This window comes from Balaenoptera acutorostrata, chromosome 5, assembly GCF_949987535.1.
Source record: "Balaenoptera acutorostrata chromosome 5, mBalAcu1.1, whole genome shotgun sequence".
NCBI classification, from domain to species: domain Eukaryota; kingdom Metazoa; phylum Chordata; class Mammalia; order Artiodactyla; family Balaenopteridae; genus Balaenoptera; species Balaenoptera acutorostrata.
Window position 1 is genome coordinate 63,153,577 of NC_080068.1, and position 8,539 is coordinate 63,162,115.

At 35.6% G+C, this 8,539-nt stretch overlaps 1 pseudogene; it reads right to left on the bottom strand.

Annotated features, from left to right (window-relative positions):
* Positions 1-7,921: 7,921 nt before the first annotated feature.
* On the bottom strand, positions 7,922-8,075 carry LOC114235478 (small nucleolar RNA SNORA70; annotated as a pseudogene).
* Positions 8,076-8,539: the final 464 nt, after the last annotated feature.

The following is an 8,539-nucleotide window of genomic DNA, read 5'->3' on the forward strand; positions in this document are numbered from 1 at the left end:
AGGTATTTCTCCCAAATCTTATGTATGGTCAGATGGTCATCTGTGGGCCAGGACTGCAATGTGTGTATATTGAAAGGAGCACAACTGTTTCTCCCTATACCATTACAGAGTTGATTACTTGAGAGAGTTTCTTCCCTCTAACTACATTTAGTCTGAATATTTGATTGTAAAACTTCCTAGTGGGGGGGCGGCGGTGCTCAAAGTTTATAGCACTAGAGAAGTGATTTTTTTTGAATTCACATACAGAGAGTTATTACCCCTAAAGTGCAGGTAGTTGGGCTGTATTTGCTTCTAGAGTCAGTTATATGCAATGCCAGAAACACTCTATTTGACAACTTGAGATCCAGTGCTAAATTAAGAACAATATAGTGCCTAGGCTATCCCATCTCCTAAATAACTGTACTAACTAGAGTACATTTATTTTTAAATGGTACATAAATCTGTTCTTATAATCCATCTTGGGACTGGCGTGTGGGCACAGTATGAGGTGGCATGATCATTATCAAGGTCTTATACATTTGCCCTCAAGAGTAATCTCTACCCATCTTACATTTGAATGATGAGATATATTGAAATGCTATTAGCAGCTAACACATTAAACACTGTGTTTTGTCAAACATTCTGTGAACGTGCTAGCATGCATTATCTCATTTAATCTTCACAACAAACGTAAGAGTTCAAATATAATTCTTATGGATGGGCATGATGGTTAATTTTGCTGTCAACTTGACTGGGCTTTGGGATATCTAGAGAGCAGGTAAAATATTTGTGGGTGTGTCTGTGAGGGTGTTTCTGGAAGAGATTAGTGTTTGAATTGGTAGACTGAGGAAAGAAGACCACTCATCAATGCAGGTGGGCATCATCCAATTCACTGAGGACATAAGTAGAAGGATGAATTTGTTCTCTTGCTTGCACTGGGACACTCATATTCTCCTGACTTCAGACACTGGTGCAATTTTGGACTCAGACTGGGACTTATTATTGGCTCCCCTGCTTCTCAGCCCTTCAGGTTTGGACTGGAACTACACCACCAGCTTCCTTGGGCCTCCAGCTTGTAGACAGATCATGGGACTTCTCAGTCTCCATAATTGTGTGAACTAGTCTCTTACAATAAACATCTTTCTATATAAATCTATATATAGCCTATTGGTCCTGTTTCTCTGGAGAACCCTAATACAGTGGGGTAACTAAAGCTTAGAGAAAATGAACAATTTGGCCAAAATAATACACCTAATAAGCAATGGACCCAGAACTGAAACTGTAGCTCCAAGGGCAACTGATAATATTTAGCTGCATCAGGAGCACTGATGCCTTAACTGGGCATGAATGAAACCAATTCCACCTACCAACAGTTTGTAATTCTAAATTCCTTGTCAAATAATTTTTAAAAGGTCCTCTTATAGTTACAATATTATAAAATAATCATATATATATAACATATATAATTATAATATCATAAAATAATCATATATATCATATATATTATATATATATATATATATATATATAAAACACAGAGCTAATTATAAATGTACATATATTACTTTGGGCATTAAGTGGTTATAGCTGACAAGAAACTTGCTTTTTGTTTTTTCCCATTTAAAAACGTTGTGTTCCATTTTCCAAAAATAGAAGATTATATACATGCTTGGTTTTTCTTGCTTTAGACCTGGAACTGATTTTAAGGATATGACAATTGGATCTCACAGCTTGAAATTTTCTGTGTCTAGCATTAGATACAAAGATCTTGAAGGGAATTTATTGCCCAAGAAAACTGTAATAAATGGGCTGTTGCAAAAGATGCAAGTTGATATATTAGAGGGAGTAGTAACTTCTCTCATTGAAAAAGAAGAATTGGTGGAATATTACGATGGTATAGATATTATTTTTATTTTAAATATTTTATCTGGGGTTTGAGTAATATCAGAATCCCTGATACAACATCAGACTACTTTTCTTTAAATGAAGTGTAGGTAAACACTAAGGGGCAAGCTTGGGTATCACATATAAAACAATAAACAAAATTGTCCTTCAAGGGTAGGTTTGACTGCTAGAGAGAACTGTCATAATGTGTCAAGCAGGAGAGAGCCCCCATCCTGAATGAGAAAGTTACTTGTCTATATGTTTGGCCACTCCAATAACTCACAAAACTAAATGTGGTTATACTGTACAACATTGATGAATGGCTAACTTATTATAAAAGCCTAAGAATTAACATAGAGTTAAGAAGTTCAAAGATTTAATAATGGGGTGGCTTCAATCATATGCCTTATTGAGTGCCAGGTATTATTCTAAGCACTATCTGAATTAATGCATGCAAAGCTCTGGTAGCGCAAAGTCCACATATTTGTGCTAAAAATGTGGCTAATCTACTAATGCCTTTTTTGATATGAAAGTGTCTTTGCCAGGAGTGAACAAACTGAAATGGCTACATGCCAAGCTTATGGAGTTGAATAAAGGATGCAAGTTAATATTTAACACAGGAAAGCACCAATGTTAAAGTCAGAGTTTCAATAGACAAAGACTGGAGCATAAACCTTAGTCTTTGTTTTCTCTTGCCTCCATTTTAGTAAATGTTGTGCTCTCAGACCCAGTGACTTATGAGTAAGACTCCTTTAGGACAACTTGTCTGGATGGTGTGTCAAACTATTGTTGGAAGCCCAAAGAGTTATGGGAACTTAGACATCTCTATCCCAGGTGGAGGAAATACCAGCTCTAAGGTGAATGCAATTACCCACATAATGAATTACAGATATTGTTTCAAGAAACTAAACAGACTAAACAGAAACTAAACTAAACAGACATGACTGATACAGCTTGAGACAGAGAGCCTTGTGAAAGATCCTGTAGAGGATCTTAAATTCATTTAGAAATGCTATTTCCACTAAGAGATGATCATTAAACCTGTCTGAGATAAGAATTGGCATTGGCAGGTTAACGACTGGATTCTTTAAAATTTTAAATTGCCATTTTCACCACTAAATCTTTAAATATAAAAACTTCTTTCTTGTTAGTATAAATAATGTTATCCCTGAAGAAGAACACCAGAGCAATGGTTCTATTTTTCTTTTTTAAGAATAAATTTGGAAAATTTTATTTGAGCCAAATTTGAGGATTGTAACCCAGGAAGAGCATCTCAGAAAGCTCTGAGAACTGTTTCGCCCGTTAGAAATCAAGGCACAGTTATGTAAGCTTTTTGAGGTAGAGAGTTGTACATCAAATGACATATTATTGACAGTTTACATAATTCAGATCTAAGCATGATAGTGGTGGGTCATGTGACCCCTTAAAGATCAAGAAGGAATGTTATCTTTTAAGGAGTTGTCTTGTTGATGCTAGGAAAGTGTTACTCTTTATGGTTGAGTAGACCCCGTTCCCTAAAAACCAAGTCCCCCTAAAACTGAGTTCCTCTCCCAAGTTTATGATTAACATCTCTATCCAAGACGATGGTTCCCTTTTCTTGTCCAACATCTATTCTCCTCAAGATTGAGGAGTATCAAAGAAAAGGGGGGATTGATACTGCACAGGGCCCTGTGGGACTCCTGGGCACAAAGACTTTCTGTGTCCCCCATTTCTTTGATTATAGGAAACAGCCTTCATTCAGCCTCCATGATCTTCCCTGGGTTCCAATTGGCAGATTCAAGCAGTTGTTAATTAGGGAAGGGAGGGGACGTGAGACCAGGGAGAAACAGTCAAGAGCAGCCTTGGGGCAAGGTCCTGTTTCCCCATTAACAATACACACAACAATATCTTTGAGCTGTTTTGCAGATGTTGAAACCCCCTCCAGGTGGGAGAAGTTAAGGATGGTATGCTGCCCCGAGCAATGGTTCTTAACCAAGGGCAATTTCTCCCCCAAGGGATAGCTGTCAAGATCTGGAGACATTTTTGGTTGTCACAGCTGTGGAGTGGGTGCTACTAGCATATACTGGGTAGAGGATAGAGTTAGTGCTGAATACTCTACAGTGCACAGTACAGCCCCTCCCACAAGAGCACTATTCAGCCCAAAACACCAGTAGTACCTAGGTTGAGAAACCATGCACTAAAGGAAAATTTATAATATGTAAATGAGTCACTACTGCTATGATCCATTTCATATTTTACTATTTGTTGGCATCCTTTAGGTAGATAATAGTGAACGTGGTAAAATAAGCTGCTTTGTAAACGTTTTGGAAATGTTTTATGTCAATTTATAAAACTCTCCCTCTCTCTCACTTTCTCTCTCCCTCTACACACACACTTATGTATATCAATACTGGGATCAATGTTTAAAAATTAATTTTATTTTCTATCAAGCCCATTAGATTATAAGCTCTTAAATGTTTGAGCCATCTTGTTTATATTCCCAAGTCCTAACAAAAGTCTTTTCTTTCCCTATGATGAAGTATGTGCAAAATAGACAAACAAATGATGGGTTTACATTTTGTGCATGTTGTGTTCAGATAGAAATAAACTGATAAGAAACTAATGAAATAAATAATATAGCATGATGGTTCTGATTATGATTTATACCTCTTTGGTTTAATCTTATTTCCTTTACCAGCAGCATAACATTGGCCAAGTTGTGTAATGCCTCAATGCCTCAATTTGCTAACATATAAAATGGATCTATTATACAAGGTTGTTATAAGAATTAAATAAGAAATATATTTTAAAAACTCACAGCAATGCCTGGGCATATAAAACATAATTATTTCTTGCCATCTGTATCCATTCTTCTTCCCAAATTCTTTTATAGGGTGGTGAAATTAGGCAGAACCCAGATCATTCATCTGACCTCAGCATTTCTCCCTGTACCTCTATAAGAAAAAATAGACATGGTACCTTCTTCTTCTTTGTATGGAGTATAAGAATAGGGTCTACAGTGGATGAGAGATAGTGCTTTGCTTCCAGATCCCAGGCAAATAATGAGGACCTCAAGACTCCCTGAAGGCTCAGCATGCAGAATCCAGTAAATTCCATCAGAAAGGGGCTATGCCTACCATTGGCTGGGTGTTATCTTGGGAGGACCTACTAGAACCTGCTGACTCCATTTGATTTATTGGTAAACAGCTCTTGTATGTTGATTGTCACTAGGCTTACTGCTTGGAGGAGGACTTTTGACATATACGAGGAAGACTTGAGATATGAAATTCCTCCACGTGCATTCACAATGGAATAAATCTCTACCAGCTTTTTCTCTGCCTGCTCCCTAGAGAAGAATCCTCCACATCTTCTAGTCATTCATTCACCAGTGAGAAAGGAATCCTGAAAGAATACATTAGGGCTTATTGAACTCAAAATCATGATCAAGAAGAGAAAATAATTACAGCTCAATAAAGGATGTGTTAGCATGAACAATGAAGATGGATGTTCAGGGTAGACATTCAGAACAAAAGTCTCTCCTTGAAGTACATTAAATGAAAAAGACAGGATTTCATTGTGAAAAAGTTAACAAAAATAATAGTAATGAGAAAGCCCACAAATAGGCACAATGATTTTCTGAAACAAAAGAAATCCCAAGGTTTTCAAATTTTAAATTTGTAGATTAACTGAAAAACAGGATTTTAACTATTATGAATAGAAATATTATTGAGGAAGATCAAATAATATATAAATATAAATTGTGACTTTTCTCTCTGTCTGTAATATATATGGAAATGAAATTCATGAGGGAAAATAACAGGCATGTAGAACAGGTAAAGGAAATCTCATATGCAAATAAAAGAAATTATATAACAGAAAAATATTGCAGAGATGGTTATTGAACATAAGAGAATTTCCCTAAATTGAAGAAAATCTTTATTTTAAAAAAATTCCTAGAAAAACTAATTTTAAAGACTTATTCTAAGGCACAACAGTAATATTTCTGCATTCTCAGGATAAATGGATATTTTACCGACCTTCAGACCCAAATAAATCCTACTTACAGTTATGTTATCTGCTATACTAGAAGATAAGGACATTGGAAGAACATCTATAGACTGAGAGAATATGACAGAAAGCCAGAGTCCTCTATCCAGCCAATATGTCTCTTTACTGTCAACATCAAGTATGACATATTTAGACATATGAGAACTCAGAAAATATTCACTCCTATATGTACTCTAACCAAATATCAATTGCATCAGTACAGATATTTAAAGATGTTAAAGATACATTAGGCAAACCGTGGCGGGTGAAAAACCTTACACTATCTATGCTTAAATTCAGATGGTAATATAACTATAGGTAAAAATAAGTAATTAAGTAATGATTATTGAGGCAGAAGATAAAGTGTGTAAGGAAAAATATATAATAACCCAGAACTAAGGCATTTTATATTTTGGCAATATAATCAGAGATAAAATCAGGCAAGTAAAATAATTCTAAATTAAGTTTTCATATTGTAGAAGAATGAAGTAGCAAAGCGAAAGTATTCAAAATGTTTCACTCTGATGGAAAAGCTGTTGGTGAATAAATCATCTGGGTGAGAGCATAATTTGAAAGACTAAAGAAATATGGGTCTACTTATTATTGATAAGAAAGGGAAGGATCAGGCAAAATTGAAAAGCAGAACTGAATTTAAGAACTAGGAAAGGTGAAAGATAAATGAGCAGAAACATAATCAGATAATAGGTACCAATGAGAGGAATACAATCAAATGTCAGTTATTACACTACATGTGGATTGGCTGACTCCTTTATCAAAATACAGATGTTGTCAGTTTGGGTGTCAGCCCATAAGATTCGTACAGTTGCCCTTTATTATCCTCGGGCTATTGGTTCCAGGACACACCCCCTCCCTCCGTGATACCAAAATCCGTGGATGCTCAATTAAGTTCCTTATATAAAACAGAGTAGTACAGGAGGTGCTTGGTCTTTCCTAGTTCCACATCCGTGAATTTGATCTGATGTCGATGTGGAGGGCCGACTGTATATTAAAAAAAAGTCAATAAGGTAGATATCATTCATAACAAACTAGCCTAAAAATGAAAACTAAGGCTTAAACAAATATATGCCAAGCAAGTGAAAATGAAAAAATCATACATAGCAAATAAATATCAAATTGGAGCTAAGGGTCAAAAGCATTCTATAGGAGAAAGAGGAACATGTACATACTAAATTTAAAATCCACAAAGATACCAGACACTTATAAACAAATGACAAAAAGCCAAATAAATAAAAACTAATTTGAAATGCAGAGCAACTTAACAAAAGCACAAGTTTAGTGGATGATTTAATATACCCTTTTGAGAATGTAAGAAGCCAGTTATACAGAAAACCAAATATATAGCAATAACATAAAAGATTTAAATAATGCATCATCAAAAGCTTAAATGTTTGTGTGTACAAATGTTACATGTGTGCAATTTTCATCTCTATAGATAATGCACATTTTTCTTCTAGCCATACTTCCCTTACAAAAACCTATCATATACTTTATTACTCTTATTTAGTTCCAAAAGGGTAGCTACTTTATGTTGTAATTTGATGAAACTTATTAAGAATAGAAACATGATCAAAGGAGATATATACTTTTTTTTTCCACAGGAAAGTAGGATTTATTGGTGAGCACGAGTAAGGAGGGGACAGTACCAAGGCTCTCATGAGTGCAGGGCCCACCATTTGTCCAGAGGGCCACAGTTAAGGATGTAGTTGACCCCACAGCCTTCCAAGGTGAACTGCTTTTCTGCCATCATGTTTTCAAATTCATCTGCATTAAACTTAGTAAATCCTCACTTCCTGTAGACGTGGATCTTCTGACGGCCGTGGAACTTGAACTTGGCCCTGCAGAGGGCCTCAATCACATGCTCCTTGTTCTGCAGCTTGGTGCTGATGGACATTATGACTTGGCCACTGTGGATCCTGGCCACTGTGTCCTGGGGCTTTCCAAAGGCACCGGGCATACCTGTCTGGAGCCTAGATTGGGAACAGCATGCCAGTCATGAATGTCCACTGGAAAGGACTGTCTCTAAGGTCCCTTGGGGCAACCCATGCAGGTAACAGGCTGCATACACTACCGAGGAGGCTGCTGCTTGCAGCCATTGCACACTGGGCCCCCATGGGGAGACATTTATACTTTTAAAAATTAAGAAACATTCTCCAAAATAACCACAGGATACTAGATAATATTAAATATTCTCTAGTAAGTAATTGCAAAAGAACATGATTGCAAATAAACCAGAAAATAATGAAAAGCAGAGCAATTCAGTAAACCTATGGGAATCAAGCAAGAATGTATTTAGACAAATAATTATTACTGCAAACATATTATAAAAAGATTAAATAAATTAAATATTTAATAAATTAACACTAAAAAATAAACCACAGAATTGGGAAATTAAATTATTACTAATGAAATATGACAAAAGGGAAAATAATAGAACTGAACAATAAAATTCTTTTTTTAAAAAAAGAATAAATCTTTTGTAGCTTAATTTATATAAAAAAGAGAGAGACAAAATTTACAGCAATTTCTGTTATTGCTTAAGGCTCTGTTAATTTCCTATTCATAATCATTCTGCCCATTTTGTTGCTTATAAAACAAATTATTTTTTACTGTCCTGCAGGTGATCAAGGTC